The 17,606-nt window shown below is 42.3% G+C and overlaps 1 protein-coding gene across 1 annotated transcript in view; it reads left to right on the forward strand.

Annotated features, from left to right (window-relative positions):
* Window positions 1-17,606, forward strand: part of LOC136835157 (rhodanese domain-containing protein CG4456-like) — a 28,702-nt gene that overhangs the window by 4,545 nt on the left and 6,551 nt on the right. The gene's annotated exons all lie outside the window — the stretch shown is intronic.

The raw sequence follows: 17,606 nt of genomic DNA on the forward strand, positions 1-17,606 counted from the left end.
TTTGGTGTAATTTTTATGCCGAATATAGGGCAACAGCACTATTATGTGATGGAACAACGTTATATTGCAATATGTCCGGAAATGCAAAAAAAAAAAAAAATTGTTCTAAACTCTTCTGTAGAACTGTACTTTACAAAAATGAAGTGATTCATAAAAATTTTCTCAGCATCAAGCAAAACCGATAAATTGCCTGACCAATGATATATATACCTCAACCATTGAGCCGTAAAAGGCATTACTTTACGATGGTATAGGAACAATAGCAGTATGATAATGATGATAAATGATCTGAGGGATAGAAATATCTAAGTGCATTATTATTATTATTATTATTATATTATTATTATTATTATTATTATTATTATTATTATTATTATTATTATTATTATTAGTAGTAGTAGTAGTAGTAGTAGTAGTGACGACTTTGACTTTCGGTCATTTTCTAGCTGGAAATTTGAACCCTGTCCGTAGGTGCGTTCATTCAACAGACGCCTAAAGTTTTCTTAAGTAAACAGGATGACTCGGCAGCCCAGTGTAAATTCTGAGAAAAATATTTCGCTGTCTCATCAACTTTACAGTCCACTGTTTGCGAGTCCCTGTTGTTGTTTACGAAAGGAGGCTTGCGAATTTTTGGCAAGGTGGGAAGAGAGAGAGAGAGAGAGAGAGAGAGAGAGAGAGAGAGGAAAAGTAACTTCAAAATATTTTTTTATTGTCAAGGAGAGGAAGAGGGAGGATTGTGGTTACCGAGATGTTAATACGTAAAATGTGTGTGTGTGTGAGAGAGAGAGTGAGTGAGTTAAGAAATGTTTAAAATTGTGGCCCTCTCCAGGGGATGGAGCGAGAGAGGGTGGGGGAGGGCCTTCAAAATATGTAACGTTAATTAAATACTCGCATGAGCTTCTGTTACCGTATCTGAATACTGTAGTTGAAGCATATAATCAATAATTAAAATGACTTTGTATGGGTAATATCTACACACTTGCATGCTACATAAATAAACGTGTATGTGTGCGTGTAATTAGACCAAGTGTATGGCACCGATCTTCACAAGACTGCCTTGTTACTATTCAGTCATTATTTGAGCAGCATAACAGAGAGAGAGAGAGAGAGAGGTTAATGTCCAGCTACACTCGGCAAGTGGGTCACAACATTCGTCGACTACTGTTTACAGTAGACCGATAAAAAAAAAAACAAGAAAGTAAATAAACACACTCGCTACGAATGCCAATGTCTTTTTTCTTGGTGGGCGTTTTCTTCTACCATAGCGCCAAAGGATTCGACAGAGAGAGAGAGAGAGAGAGAGAGAGAGAGAGAGAGATTAAAAGTTGACATTCTTTCGCAGCAACGAAAATATACCAAAAGCTGCCTTAAGTAAGTCTAAATCTCCCGCTGATGAAAATATAATATAACAATAATATTAATTCGCTTGAAGACAATAATCTGTTTACAAAGCAAATCTTATATGCACTTCATTGAAGGCTTTGCAAATTCTGCATCTTTTTCTAAATTAATTTTCATGACTGATATTATGAACAACAATAAAGCAGTGTTTAAATTTTCGAGTATTTTCAAAATACAGCATTCACAAGTATATAACCAGGAACTTGACCATTCTGTAAACATATTTCAATCACACCATAGTTTAGCTTAAACGCGCTATTCTTTATCGATTAAAATCATTTTCGTGACACCTGTTGCCGATAGCGGAATCAAATAATCGGTAAAATTTTGTCAAATCAGCTAGAAAGAATAAAACACTAATATCGAACAGTAATAAACTAAGATTAGATTGAATAGAATGGGAATTGGGGCATGAGAAGTTGCCAAGTACTATGTTTCTCCCGTTTGCAGTGCTGGATTTTGGCGGAAATTCGTCCGAGAAACGGATGATGACGTCTCACTTCGAAGATGACGGAAATGGCAGAAATTTTTTCCGCCATTTATATTCACATGGCAAGAAAGGAAAATAGCACTTGTAGAATTAAATTTTTATACCAAAATTTTGTATTCGAGTCTCTTAACCGTTTCTACATTTATGAATGGTTTACTGATAATGAATTACATTTGGAATTGGGGCCATCACTCCCTGACTGCCTGGAGAGATTGGCGGAAAATTTGACGAGGCAGAAACTCTGTTTTTTGTGGCCGATTTCCCAGATATCCTACCTCCATAGGTAATCGTACTTTCATATATTTAACCCATTTTAATAAGCTTTTATGAAACATCATTAATAATAGAATAAATTCACGTGATGTCTCAAATTCGAACAGGTACTTTGTGAATAAGATATTGAGTTTCAAATCGCGTAGCGCTTGTGTGAACTCTAGTGAAAAATCAATTAAACTTCTAGGTTCGTTTCGGTTTTGAGGAAAGTCACTCGTCAACGACTGACAACGAAATCATATCGAGCATGGAGGTTCACTGGCCCTGGAAGATGAAGGCTGGGAGCGCAAAAGAGAAGCCCGGAACTGTGGCGGAGGACGGCGGATGGCCAGCGGTTGTGGGGCCGCTGGAGGTTCACTAGCCCTGGAAGATGACGGCTGGGAGCACAAAAGAGAAGCTGGAACTGTGGTGGAGTCCAGCAGATGGCCAGCAGTTGTGGGGCCACTGGAGGTTCACTGGCTCTGGAAGATGACGGCTAGGAGCGCAAAAGAGAAGCCCGGAACTGTGGCGGATGCTGGCGGATGGCCAGCGATTGGAGGCCGCTGGAGGTTCACTGGCCCTGGAAGATGGCGGCTGGGAGTGCAAAAGAGTAGCCTGGTAATATGGCGTAGGCCGATGGATGGCCAGCGGTTGTGGGAGCTGCTGGAGTTCACTGGCCTGGAAGATGGCGGCTGGGAGTGCAAAGAGTAGCCTGGTAATATAGCGTAAAGCAGATGGATGGCCAGCGGTTGTGGGGGCTGCTGGAGGTTCACTGGCCCTGGAAGATGGCGGCTGGGAGTGCAAAAGAGTAGCCTGGTAATATGGTGTAGGCCGATGGATGGCCAGCGGTTGTGGGGCCGCTGGAGGTTCACTGGCCCTGGAAGATGGCGGCTGGGAGTGCAAAAGAGTAGCCTGGTAATATGGCGTAGGCCGATGGATGGCCAGCGGTTGTGGGGCTGCTGGAGGTTCACTGGCCCTGGAAGATGACGACTGGGAGTACAAAAGGGAAGCCTGGAACTGTGGCCGAGGCCGGCTGATGACCAGCGGTTGGGTGGCCTTTGGAGGTTCACTGACCCTGGAAGATGACAGCCAGGAGCTCAAAGGAGAAGTCCGGAATTGTGGGCGAGGCCAGCGGATGACCAGCGGTTGGGGGGCTGCTGGAGGTTCACTGGCCCTGGTAGATGACGACCGGGAACCCAAAGGAGAAGCTTGGAACTGTTGCTAAGGCCGGCGGATGGCTATCAGTTGGTGGGCCGCTGGAGGTTCACTGGCCCTGGAAGATGAAAGCCAGGAGCGCAAAGGAGAAGCTCGGAACTGTGACAGCTGGAGGTTCACTGGCCCTGGAAGATGACAGCCGGGAGCTCAAAGGAGAAGCCTGGAAATGTGGCTGAGGCCAGCGGTTGGGGGACAGCTGGAGGTTCACTGGCCCTGGAAGATGACAGCCGGGAGCGCAAAGGAGAAGCCCGGAACTGTGGCCGAGAACGGCCGATGGCCAGCGGTTGTGGGGCCACTGGAGGTTCACTGGCCTGGATGACAGCCGGGAGCAGAAAGGAGAAGCCCGGAAATGTGGCCGAGGCCGGGGGATGGCCAGCGGTTGGGGGGCCGCTGGAGGTTCACTGGCCCTGGAAGATGACAGCCATGAGCGCAAAGGAGAAGCCCAGAACTGTGGTCGAGGCCAGCGGATGGCCAGCAGTTGGGGTGCTGCTGGAGGTTCACTGGCCCTAGAAGATGACAGCCAGGAGCGCAAAGGAGAAGCCTGGAACTGTTGCCGAGGCCGGCCAATGACCAGCAGTTTTGGGGCCACTGGAAGTTCACTGGCCCTGGAAGATGAAAGCCGGGGGTGCAAAGGAGAAGCCCTGAACTGTGGCGGAGGCCAGCGGTTGGGAGGCTGCTGGAGGTTCACTGGCCCTGGAAGATGACAGCCGGGAGCGCAGAGGAGAAGCCCGGAAATGTGGCCGAGACCGGCGGATTGCCAGCAGTTCTGGGGCCGCTGGAGGTTCACTGGCCCTGGAAGATGACAGCCAGGAGCGCAAAGGAGAAGCCTGGAAATGTGGCCAAGGTGGGCTGATGGAAAGTGGTTGGGGGGCCGCTGGAAGTTCACTGGCCATGTAAGATGGAAGCTGGGAGCATAAAAGAGGAGCCTGGAACTGAGGCCGAGTCCGGCCAATGGACAGCGGTTGGGTTGGGGGGCCGCTGAAAGTTCAGGGGCCCTGGAAGATGGAAGCTGGGAGCGCATGAGAGAGGCCATGAACTGTGGCCAAGGCTGGCGGATGAACAGTTGTTGGTGGGCCGCTGGAAATTCACTGGCCCTGGAAGGTGGAAGCTAGGACTGCTAAAGAGAAGCCTGGAATTGTGGCGGAGGCTGGCGGATGGACAACTGTTTGGGGGGCCGCAGGAAGTTTACTGGCCCTGGACGATGGAAGCTGGGAGCGTAAAAGAGAAACCCAGAACTGTGGCCGAGGCCAGTAGATGGACAGCGGTTTGGGTGGCCGCTGGAAGTTCACTGGCCCTGGAATATTGAGCTGGGAGCACAAAAGTGAAGCCTAGACTTGTGGTTGGGGGCCACTGGAAGTTCACTGGCCCTGGAAGATGGAAACTGGGAGCGTAAAAGAGGAGCCTGGAACTGAGGCCAAGGCTGGTGGATGGACAGCGGTTGGGGGGCCACTGAAAGCTCAGGGGCCCTGGAAGATGGAAGCTGGGAGTGCAAGAGAGAAGCCCGGAAAAGTGGCCGAGGCCGGCATATGGACACCAGTTGAGGGACTGTTGGAAGTTCACTGGCCCTGAAAGATGGAAGCTGGGAGCGCAAGAGAGAAGCCCGGAACAGTGGTTGAGGCCAACAGAGTGACAGCGGTTGGGGGGCCACTGGAAGTTCAATGGCCGTGTAAGATGGAAGATGGGAGCAAAAAAGAGAAGCCTGGATCTGTGGCCGAGGCTGGCAGATGACCAGCAGTTGGGGGGTCGCTGGAAGTTCACTATCCCTGAAAGATGGAAGCTGTGAGTGCAAAAGAGAAGCCAAGATTTGTGGCAGAGGTCGGATGATGGACACCGGTTGGGGACCACTGGAAGTTCACTGGCCCTAGAAGATGGAAGCTGAGAGTAGAAAAGTGAAGCCTAGACTTGTGGCTGAGGCCGAAGGATGGACATTGGATGGGGACCACCGGATGTTCACTGGCCCTGGAAGATGCAAGATGGAAGCTTTAAGCACAAAAATAAGCCCAGACTTGTGGCCGAGGCCTGTGGATGGACAGCAGTTGGGGGGCTGCTGGAAGTTTACTGGCCCTGGAAGATGGAAGCAGGAAGTGCAAAAGAGAAGCCCAGAACTGTGGACGAGGCCAGCTGATGGACAGCGGTTGGAGGGCCGTTGGAAGTTCACTGGCCCTGTAAGATGGAAGCTGGGTGTACAAAAGAGAAGGCTGGAACTGTGGCCGGGCCGGCTGATGGACAGCGGTTGGGGGCTGCTGGAAGTTCACTGGCCCTATAAGATGCAAGATGGAAGCTGGAAGCACATAAATAACCACGACTTGTGGCCGAGGCCCATGAACGGACAGCAGTTGGGGAGCCACTGGAAGTTCACTGGCCCTGGAAGATGGAAGCTGGAAGTGCAAAAGAGAAGCCCGGAACTGTGGATGAGGCCGGCTGATGGACAGTGGTTGGGGGGCCGCTGGAAGTTCACTGGCCATGTAAGATGGAATCTGGGAGTGTAAAAGAGGAGCCCGGAACTGAGGCCGAGTGCAGCCGATGGACAGCAGTTGGGGGGCCACCGAAAGCTTTGGGGCCCTGGAAGATGGAAGCTGGGAGCGCAAGAGAGAAGCCCTGAACTGTGGCCGAGGCCTGCCGATGGACAGTGGTTGGGGGGCCGCTAGAAGTTTACTGCCCCTGAATGAAGCTGGGAGTGCAAAAGAGTAGCCCGGAACTGTGGGTGAGGCCAGCAGATGGACAGCAGTTAGGGGGCCGCTGGAAGGTTACTGGTCCTGTAACATGGAAGCTGGGAGAGCAAAAGAGTAGCACAGAACTGTGGCCGTGGCCTGCATATGGGCAGCGGTTGGGGGGCTGCTGGAAGTTCACTGGCCCTGTAAGATGGAAGCTGGGAGCACTAAAGAGTAGCCCGGAACTGTGGCTGAGGCCGGCGGATGGACAGCGGTTGGAGAGCTGCTGGAAGTTCACTACCCCTGGAAGATGGAAGCTGGGAGTGCAAAAGAGAAGCCCAGAACTGTGGCTGAGGCCGGTGTATGGACAGCGGTTGGGGGGGGCCGCTGGAAGTTCACTGGCACTGGAAGATGGAAGCTGGAAGTTCACTGTCCTTGGAAGATGGAAGCTGGGAGTGCAAAAGAGAAGCCCAGAACTGTGGCTCAGGCTGGCGGATGGACAGCCGGTGGGGTGCCGCTGGAAGTTCACTGTCCCTGGAAGATGGAAGCTGGGAGCACAAAAGAGAAGCCCAGAACTGTGGCTGAGGCAGGCGGATGGACAGTGGTTGGGGGGCCGCTGAAAGTTCACTGGCCCTGTAAGATGGAAGCTGGGAGCGCAAAAGAGGTGCCCAGAACTGTGGTGTGGCCGGCGGATTTACTGCGGTTGGAGGGCCACTGGAAATTCACTGGCCCTGGAAGATGGAAGCTGAGAGCACAAAAGAGAAACCTGGAACTGTGGCCGAGGCTGCAAATGGACAGCAGTTGGGGGGCTGCTGGAAGTTCACTGGCCATGGAAAGTGGAAGCTGGGATCACAAAAGAGAAGCCCAGAACTGTGGCTGAGGCCGGCGGATGGACAGTGGTTGGGGGGTCGCTGGAAGTTCGCTGGCCCTGTAAGATGGAAGCTGCAAGCGCAAAAGAGTAGCCCAAAACTGTGGCATGGTTGGCAGATTTACAGCGGTTGGAGGGCCGCTGGAAGTTCACTAAACACGGCAAAGGGACATTCCATTTGGCCGACAACAAACAGATGCACCGCCAGTATCAGAACCCTATAAAAGTGTAGAAAAAACTAGTTGAAAAGGTAAAAACAGGCGCGGAGCTAATAATATATAGAATTACCAACAAGACTATTGCCTCTTTCGTTCAAACTACAGAAGAGAGACATTTCAAGAAACTACGAAACCTCGGCATCACTGTTCCCTCTCTTAATAATAACACTCGTTCTGTATTTAATATTTCCAAGCGCACCCTATCAAACAGAGAAGAGTTTCTATTATCATTAGGATCGGACTTTGGCCTCCCGAACTACCGGCCAAAATACCAAGTTCTTTCTACCACTGGAAATGCTCTTTTAGAGGATAATAAATTTCCTTTCTGTAACAAAGTAGAATTTTTGAGATCGCAATTTTCAGCCCTTGCCCACAATACCTTCAGCAATCTTAAACCTAGATGGGCCCCTTTCTTTACCAAAAAAGACCACGATATTCTTAGAGACCTAGCAAAAGACGAAAATATAATAGTCACTCGTCCAGACAAGGACAAAGCAACAGTAATTCTTGATAGGTCCAGCTACATACAGAAAATGAACATTTTATGTGACACGTCGAAATTTACTAAAGTTTGCGAACCTGACCTTTACAACATTATCAAACCAGAAGACAAAATTAACAGATTCCTTGGGACACTTAAACAAAACAAAACAATAGATGACAGTACTTATCAGGACCTCCGGGTGACTGGATCTACATACGGAGTTATGGATGGACTGCCCAAAATACACAAGGACGGAATTCCCCTTAGACCCATTCTTTCCTCCATTAATACTTCCAGCTATAAAGCAGCGAAGTCCCTTGCCCCACTGCTTCAGCCCCTTACCAACAAGTACACTTTGACGAATTCGACCACCTTCAAAGACGAAGTCATTAAGCAAGACCGAGATCTGTTCATGGTTAGTTTTGACGTAGAATCAAATGTTCCCGTAGCTGAGACCAAGATCTAGAGAAACAGGTCTCGTACTCCCATGTGCTGACGTCCCGGTTCCCGTCTCGCGCTCGTCCACACAGGGCGTTTTTAACCGCGGCGGCCACCGCTCTTTAACGCTGTAATCGTTCACACGAAGCGTTTTTGACCATGGCCCAACGCAGTAATCTTCTTTATATATATATATATATATATATATATATATATATATATATATATATATATATATATATATATATATATATATATATATATATATATATATATACACTTTTTGTGACACCCAGTGTCCAGAATGGACGTGGAAGAAATAGCTTGCGTTTGGCTGTTGAATCGCAGACTGAATCGGCGCAAACAGCTCCAAAGATGGCATTGGGTACACCCAGTTTTACATGATAGACATACCTACCTTTCCACTGATGGCACAAGATGCTTGCCTCATGTAATTGTTGGAGATGAGGCCTTTGGGATTATGGAAAATGTTATGCGACCATACAGTGGAAAACACCTGTCACACAAGAGGAAAATATTTAATTGCAGATCGTCAAGAGCACGTACTGTAGGTATATAGAATGTACCTTTAGTATCTTAATAATAAGTGGCGCATATTCCATAGGTCTCTCAATGTCAACATTGACTTTGCTGAGGATATAATAAAAAAGGCATGTTGCATATTGCATAACTATATAAGGGCAAGAGATGGTTACAGGTATGAAGATATACTTTATCAACCACCTATGCATAGTAGGCCTACATGAAGGTCATGTTCCAAGAGGAGGCATGTCTGCAACCTCTGCCCGAGACAGATAATATAACCTCTGCCCGAGACAGATAATAAGCAGATTACTTTGTAAATGAAGGTAAACTCGAATGGCAGGACAGAATGATTTAGGAAAGTTTTCAAATCTGACAAAGAACAAAAAAGGATAAAATATAGTCTTCCTAGTTATTAGAAATTTGTTTGATGTAAATATAAGATTATATTGTAAGTGAAAGAAAATGCGAGTTTCAGGTTATAATGCTTTTGTATATCCATTGATGATATACAAACATAAGTAACTCAAATTTATGTTATTCAATTAACTTACCTAGGTTTTGTTTTTCCTTCATATCTTCAAGTGCAGAAAAGAGCCAAATTTCTTCCCAACCCTTTTCTTGACTATTCTGTCTCTGTACTCCTGAGATTTCATGTCCCAAATTGATGGGCGTTTTTCAATTTCATTTATGAATAAATCGGTATCGAAATGATCCTTCTCCATAGTTAACAGTGACAGCAATGCAATAGTGTGTGTGACTGTGATCACGGGGACCAGACGTGGCGTGGGTTGCTATGGTAACGCACAATCTCTTTTCTCATTGGCTGACACACAGCCAATGATGGCACCTGCTGTCTTCAAAAAACGCGGTTCACCGCTGTGTGTGAACGATGTCATTAAAGCTAGCCATACACCTGCAGATTTGATCGCTCATGACCAACAGATATGCAATGCGAGAGATGAAATCTGCCGCTCTACTCGCCACTAACTGCGCAGACTAAAATTTAATCGCTCAGATATCCAACTCCACCTCCAGTGTGTGTTCAGCAGTCGTGGCAGGCGTACTTGGGCAAACCAACCAGAAAAGTCATGGACGATAAGAAAAAAGCATTAGCAACCTTGGTGATATGTAGTGCTATGAAGTCAGAAAGCGAAAACGATCGTGTTGGACAAAGAAATGGCTTCAAAGAAGAGATGAATTTTCTCATATGACACTTCTAAAAGAATTGAAAGAAAATAACAGATGATTTAAAATATTTGCGAATGTCAGATGAGGTATTCAAGCAATACCTTACTATTGCCCCCTTCATACAAAAGCAGGATAGATGCTCAGAAGGCAATCAGTTCCAAACAAAGATTAATAGCAACCTTGAGATTCCTGGCAACTGGGAGGTCTTTGGAGGATCTTTTTAAATTTTCAACTGCTATTTCTGCACAGTCTCTGGGAAACATCATACCTGAAACCTGCAGAGCTTTATGGCATGCCCTACGAGACCAGTATATGAAGGGACACAAAACCATGGTGACACCGCTCAGGCACAACCTATCTCTCCTGCTGTCAGCCACACACTGACTATTCAACCTGTGGAAGGAAAGAACTCTCGCATTTATCCATAGACTCAGCGATAAAATCTGTACGGGGTAAAACTTCCAACATGATGGAAGATCAAAATGAGCGATTTGATGTGCGAGGTTTTTATCTTTATCGCCCCGCACGGGGCAGATATTTGAGATTTGGTCGTGCGATCAAATCTGCTGAAACTGAGCGATCAAATCTGCAGGTGTATGGCTAGCTTTTCTTGTATGTATCTCGACACGCCCGGCAATCGCGCGTTGGCGAGGGGAATCTCGCTACCGCGGCGTATTGGAAACCGCCGCGGTTACGTGTGAACGATTCCATAAGCTAACATTGAACAATCGACCGCGCGTATCTCAACGCGCGGTTGAAAACGCCCTGTGTGAACGTAGCCTTAGTTAAATTATAAGGACGCGGAGCAAATATTTTCCTATGTGTCGATAGTCGATAGTGACATAATGCCTGATAACTGTGCTGTTTGCGGCTGCAATAACCGCTACAGCAACACAAGAAGAAAAGGGATTAGCTTTTTCAGTTTCCCGAAACGATAAAGAAACAAGGGTAAAATGGATAATTGCATGCAAGTGGCTGACCGATTAACACCAAATATGCCCTCATTTGCTCATCGCATTTTAAAGATGATGATTTCAAAGACGAACTGAAATCCAATGCTTCTTAATGTTCCGAAAAAGTTGAAGAATGATGCAGTGCCGTCAGTTGTCTGCATAAAGGTATTGATATGATAGCTACCATGCATTGCATTGCCAGTGACAGTATGTTGGTAAAAGATAGAGCAGCCCAATTTTGCAGTGTTTTTCTGATACTTTGCACCAGTGTCAAAATTATCGTTTTAGGTTTACCAGGAAACATTTTATTTAAAACAAAAGGATTATCTATATATTTCGAAATGTTTATCTGCAGTTGTGGAAAAGTAAAGTCCCCTTACAATTGTCTGAAATAAATATTCAGTTAGGCCTACTGTACGTCTGGGAAGCAGCTTGTAGATGATTTCATAATCTATTAACTATGAGTTGGCAAAATATTATACTCGTAATTCCTTGTTAACACTTGTGACAAGTTTTTTTTTAAATGAAACCGGTAATGTCTGTACAATTTTGCCCAAAATAAATATCCACTTAGGCCTACGTCTGAAAAGTAACTCTGAGTATACACAAGGTATATATATATATATATATATATATATATATATATATATATATATATATAGGCTATGTATGTATATAAACAACCCACACATGCATAGGTAAAATGAACTGGATTTCTAAGACAGGCATTTAATACATGGTTTACTGATATTTCAGGCATAATAGCAAGTTCTGGAAGAGGATAGAACAACTAAGCGTAGCAGAAAGAGGGAAATAGGGAACTGCTTTTGTGATGGAAATGAAACCTTAGCAGGTGAAGATAGCTGGGCTTCAGTATCAGGAGATAAATAGATAACAAAATGGAACTTTTTTACAACAGGAACTGAAACAACAGGATACAAACTTTAGAAAGAGAGAATAAGCAATTGAGAGAAACAATGAATTCCCATATGATTAGGGAGTTAGATGTATCTTAATACCTGTGTTTAGTAAAGCACAAATTCAAGCTTTGGTTGGCAAAGAGAGTCTTATGGACATATGATGACATATCCAAAGCACTTACCTTGCGAAGTTTAAGCCCTAGGTGTTATAAGCACCTAAGGTCTGTGGTAGGTATCCCATTGCCCAGTGAAAGTTGTAAGCATGAAAGAGCAAAACATTTTCCATGTGAACCATGTACACTGAATTCTGTTCTGTCTTTAATGAGTTCGAAGTCAGAAACAATGACCCCCTTGGAAAAACTTGCTGTTCTTTCCCTAGATGAAATGAGTATTTCTTGTGAGTGGCTATATGACAAAGTAAATGATGTGCTGTACAAGCCACATGATAAGGTTCTAGTAATTATATTAAGAGGTTTAGCTGTAAAATGGAAACAGCCAGTGTACTATAATTTTGACGAGTCCAATGTTCAGAATATATTGCTTGACCTGATAACAAGTATTGAGCGGTTAGGGTTTAGTGTTGTGGCTGTTGTCCATGACTTAGGGCCAATCAACTTAAAAATATGGAAAAAATTTGGGATAAATCCCTTACAGAATAAAGTCTCTTTTAAAAATTCTTATGCAAACAGAGATATATTCATTTTTGCTGATCCACCACACCTGATAAAGTTGATACGAAATAATTTGTTGGATTATGGGTTCTTCACGAAAGAAGGTGAAGTTATTTCAGCAGAAAGTGTAAAGGAAATGTTAACCAAAACTGTAAATGAGTATACCGTGACCCCAAAACTTAATGAAATGCACCTTAATGTGCCAGGGACACAAAGAATGCGGGTAAAGTATGCAGCTCAGATACTATCCAAAACTTGTGCAAGTAGTATACGGTTTCTAGGCGAAAAAGATTTGCTTTTGTCCCAGAATTGGCGGGTGACAGCAGATTTTATAGATTTAGTAAGTGGTTGTTTGATTTAATGAACACTTGTGAAATGTATGGTGATGCGAAGTCTAAAAATGCTTTTGGCGTAGAATTTGACTATCAGAAGGGCATTTTCGATAAGATGGTAGACATGATGAGTACACTGAAAGTAAGAGCCAATTCTAGTCGCATGTTTAATTTCCAGAAAGGCATAATTTTATCATGTATCATAAATCTTTAATTGGACTGCACACAGTGCTAAGATCTGCATACAACTTAGATTACGTTATGACCAGACGACTCAACCAAGATTGTGTAGAGCATTTTTTTGGTTCTATTAGACAAATGTATGGCTGCCATGAACACCCAAATGCATTAAGCTTTAAGTATAGGTTGAGGTCATTTTTGCTTGGGAAAGGAACAGTGCTGTTTAGTAGTAAGACCAACTCTAGCTCACAGAATGATGATTCTCTTTGTATTACTGGTGAAACGCTGATCAGAGAGAATGATCCTTCAGAAGATGATAGGGATAAAAGAGAGAGAGAGAACTAGCACTAGAGCTATGCCTGGCGGGAGTACGAGACCTGTTTCTCTAGATCTTGGCTGAGACTATAGACATCATTTTAAAAAAGTTATTTCCTACTGATAATCCCTATTTTAATCAATTTAGCAAAACTCAGTTTAAATCACTTCTAGAATTGGCTGTGCTGGACACGGCCTTCATTTTTAACGGTACTGTTTTTAAACAAATAGAGGAATAGTAATGGGCAGTCCTTTTGGACCAACAACACACAACATCTTTATGAACTCCATGGAGAAGCTAGCTATAGATGAATATCCTTCTGATTTCCGTCCACTCTTTATAAACGTTACGTTGACGATACATTTGCCCTTTTTAGATTTGGCTACCATGCTGACGCGTTTTTGGTTCATTTAAATGTGAAACACCAGAACATTAAATTTACCATTGAGATTGAAAACCATAATTCTCTCCCCTTCCTGGTCGCAAAGGTAACTAAGGATGAAATTGGCTTCCATACAGGTATTTATAGGAAGAACACTTTTCCTGGCCTTGGCACGAATTTTTATAGCTCATGTTTTTACAATTTTAAAATGAATTCCTTAACCACTTTCCTTAATAGACCCATTAGCCTGACCTCAAGTTGGTCGTCCGCATTTCATGCTGAGGTGATTATCCTCAGTGATTATTTTAAGAATAATTACTACCCGTCAGTGATTGTCCAAATTGCTTAATTTGAAACTTAACCCCCACCTTTAATCCACAGTGCCCCCAAATTATGTTTGTATGCAAGATTTCCTTTTTTACATGACAATAAATTTCGGAAAAATGTATCAACCTATTCAACGGACAATTACCCGCTCTCAATCTTAAGTTAAACCCAATAAACCCACGAACCATTGCATCTCTTTTCCATGTCAAGGACAGGATTAGCCCCTTGTTTACTTCCTGTGTGGTATATAAATATAATTGTCCTAGATGTGATCTTGGCACTTACATCGGTTGTACCAGGAGGCTGCTAGAAGTCTGAATCGCCTCTCATCAAGGAGTTAGTTTTAGAACAGGCTGTCGATTATCCAATCCCGAGCAGTCCAATGTAAGAAATCACAGTAAAATTTGTAAGACACATGTAGATGCTAAGGATTTTATTATTGTGGGGAAAACCCGATACGTAGAAGAATTAGCCACACTTGAATCTATTATGATTAAATTAACTGTCCCTGCCCTTAATCACCACTCAACTTCCACCCAGCTGTTCATCGCTTAACGTACCCGCTGTAACCTCTTTGTTTATACTCCCCCCCCAAGCATTGGCATTTGGTTGCCTGTGTCAGTTTGCTTTACGCTACCGGTATTTATATGTGTCTTTTGTTTTTTCCATATTGGACTCGGCCGCCTTCTGCTGTTCTTTTCTTTTTAAATACTCTTTTTAAATATCTTTACATGTTTTTAAGGTTGTCCTTTTTCTTTTTTAATTGTCCTTTAACATGGTATTAAGTATATAATGTGTATACAACTTTTTGTGTTTATACAATTACTGTTTAAGTTCATCGCTTTTTATATATATATATATATATATATATATATATATATATATATATATATATATATATATATATATATAATGTATACTCATTGTGTAAACAACAGTCGTTTAGACTCAGATTCCGGGAGTAGGTATTTGTTTTGTAAGTCTTACAGCAACCACCAAAAATTGAAACGAAATTCCGCACGTGTTTCAAAAGAGAAAGTTAATAGCGGATAAAAACTTTTTGAACATTTTATAAATATATTTGTAATAGAAATATGCAATTTATTTCAGATGAAAATGTGAGCATCGATGGGTCAGAGAGAGCCAGTGTTTTTTCTAACCCTCAAAGCTATGAGGATGTCTAATCTACTCACTACATTCTACTAGTACTCATGTAAATTGCGCGCTCTCTCTCTCTCACACACACACACAAACACACAACACACGTTTTTACGCTGTTTTTCCACTCTTGAAAACATTTTAATCTTAGGTTTTTTTTTATACAGGGTACAAACTTGGTCGCTTCTTTCACTCATTTTCAGAATTATTTCTCTCTCTCTCTCTCTCTCTCTCACTTAAATAATGGGGATGACAAATTTACTGCGCAATCCCATGGCTGTCATATACGCTGCAACTTATCTGCGGACTAAACCACGGTCTACCGGTACCCCTAACCCTAGAGATGGGTAGTACGATTATTCCCTGACTTGCCAATCTTGGCATCTGCCTTTATCCCGAGCGTGTCAGGGTGTTGCCAAAACGAACATTCTTGTGATATTTCTGCTGAATTCACGTGTAGTCATTATAATGACGTTTCAGTTCATCCGTGAAACTATTCAGTTTGACACAGGTGTGACTAGACCAAGGACAGTTCGCAAGGCACACAGACTATTACTGTGAATTATAGTTTGTTTTCTGGTAAGGCATCCAAACTTAGTTTATATCCTCCCGTTTATTCATAAGTGTAATTAAAACCAATCCACAACGAAAGGAAACGTAGCTACAGGACTGGTGAGCCAACAACACAATAATTACAACATTCGTTAGGAGAACGCCACCGCGAGGTGAATAAATGCGTTGCGGATTTTGTACTAAAGGAACCAGCCCATCTCTCTTCGACTGCTACCCAATTCACACCGGAGGAGCACGTTGCTGTTCCTCTTCTTCTTCTTCGTCTTCTTCTTACCACGTTCAAAGACACGTGAAAGTTTGTCCGTATCTGATTACTCATTTGCGTCAACAAGGCTTCACTGCACAGCTTATGATTCATTGCAATGGGATTGTAAGATGAATATTCATTAACACCATACTAATACTACAAATTATTATTATTAATGAATATTATTATGGAACACCATAATGTTAAAAAGAGAAAATAATTAAGAGATGAATGTAACAGCAATATATATACAGACGACAATCATGAACACATACTGTTCGTTCGTTTGCTGATAACATTCAGTCTAATGTTGATAAAGATACGTCGATAATTTTATATAAAATATTTGCCAAGACCTTTATAGAACTTAGGCCGCCTTTGTATATATGGTTTGTTTAATATGACTGATGTCTATCTCTGATGTACTGATGAGGTAGGTAGGTAGTAGCAATGTGCTCGAGAGAGAGAGAATGAATTATTTTCAGTATTTTGCCACATTGCTGTTTAACTATGCCATGTATGTATATGTATCTGAAGTTTAGTAAGTCCATCTATGCATAAATATTTTCCTTATTTACTTATGTTGATATCTTTTATTATTATTTTAATCTGTTTCATACCATATTTCTCTCTTCTGAACTGTTTCTCTATTTAAATGTTTTTTTTATTTAATTTTATTTTCCTTTTTATTTCCTCTTTTTAATAGTATCACATATAGGAGGTCTAAGTGTGTTCAATTTTCTTAAAAGAAATTAATACACTGTGTGGTTTAATCACTGAAATGCACATTCTAAATAATAACAATAATGGTAAATGTAAATCGAAAACATCATCAATAATGGTAACAGGAAGGGTATCAGGACATTTAGTACACAACAAACAGGACTGTTGATAATCAAAGCCACGCCGAGAGCATTCGGACGAGTGCCCTGGCCCCATTCACGATCATCCAACCAGAATTCGCTATTTTCAAAAGTCGTTGAGGACATTAAAAGCGTCGAGACAGCCTTGGCTATTTTATATTTACATATTTTAACATCCTCTTCAGTTGTTTAATTGTTTTTTTTTTTTGTATCATTATTATTCAGTTGGCACTTTTTATACGCAAATTAAAGAAATAAGGAACAGTTTTAGTTCCGAAATTCTTATTTATTTATTGTGCATACTATATATATATATATATATATATATATATATATATATATATATATATATATATAAGGGTCTTTGTTACTTAACGGACTTTGTTTTACACATCAGAAAGGCCTGGTCTTTAAAGTCTCTGCTAGCTGATGTGTATAGTATATATATATATATATATATATATATATATATATATATATATATATATATATATATATATATATATATATATTAATATATATTTATACTATATATATTTATATATATATATATATATATATATATATATATATATATATATATGTAAATATATACAGCAACATCAGTTTACAAAGTCCTAGTAACAAAGACCCTATATGATATCCTCCACTTGAATATATTTTTAGATATCTCGTAGTTAACAGCAATTCCACACAGTTCCTAACCCAAACTAATCTGAAGTATACACTTAACATTCAACTTGAGAGACTTACTTAAAAATTCATCACATCAAAGGTAGTGGCATAAGACAGAATAATCATAATCATAATATGGTAGCAGATAAACACAAGTCCAAAGTAGAGGTGAGATATATATATATATATATATATATATATATATATATACACACACACATATATGTGTGTGGGTGTGTCTATATGTACATATAAGCA

Source organism: Macrobrachium rosenbergii, chromosome 55, assembly GCF_040412425.1.
Source record: "Macrobrachium rosenbergii isolate ZJJX-2024 chromosome 55, ASM4041242v1, whole genome shotgun sequence".
Lineage (NCBI taxonomy): Eukaryota > Metazoa > Arthropoda > Malacostraca > Decapoda > Palaemonidae > Macrobrachium > Macrobrachium rosenbergii.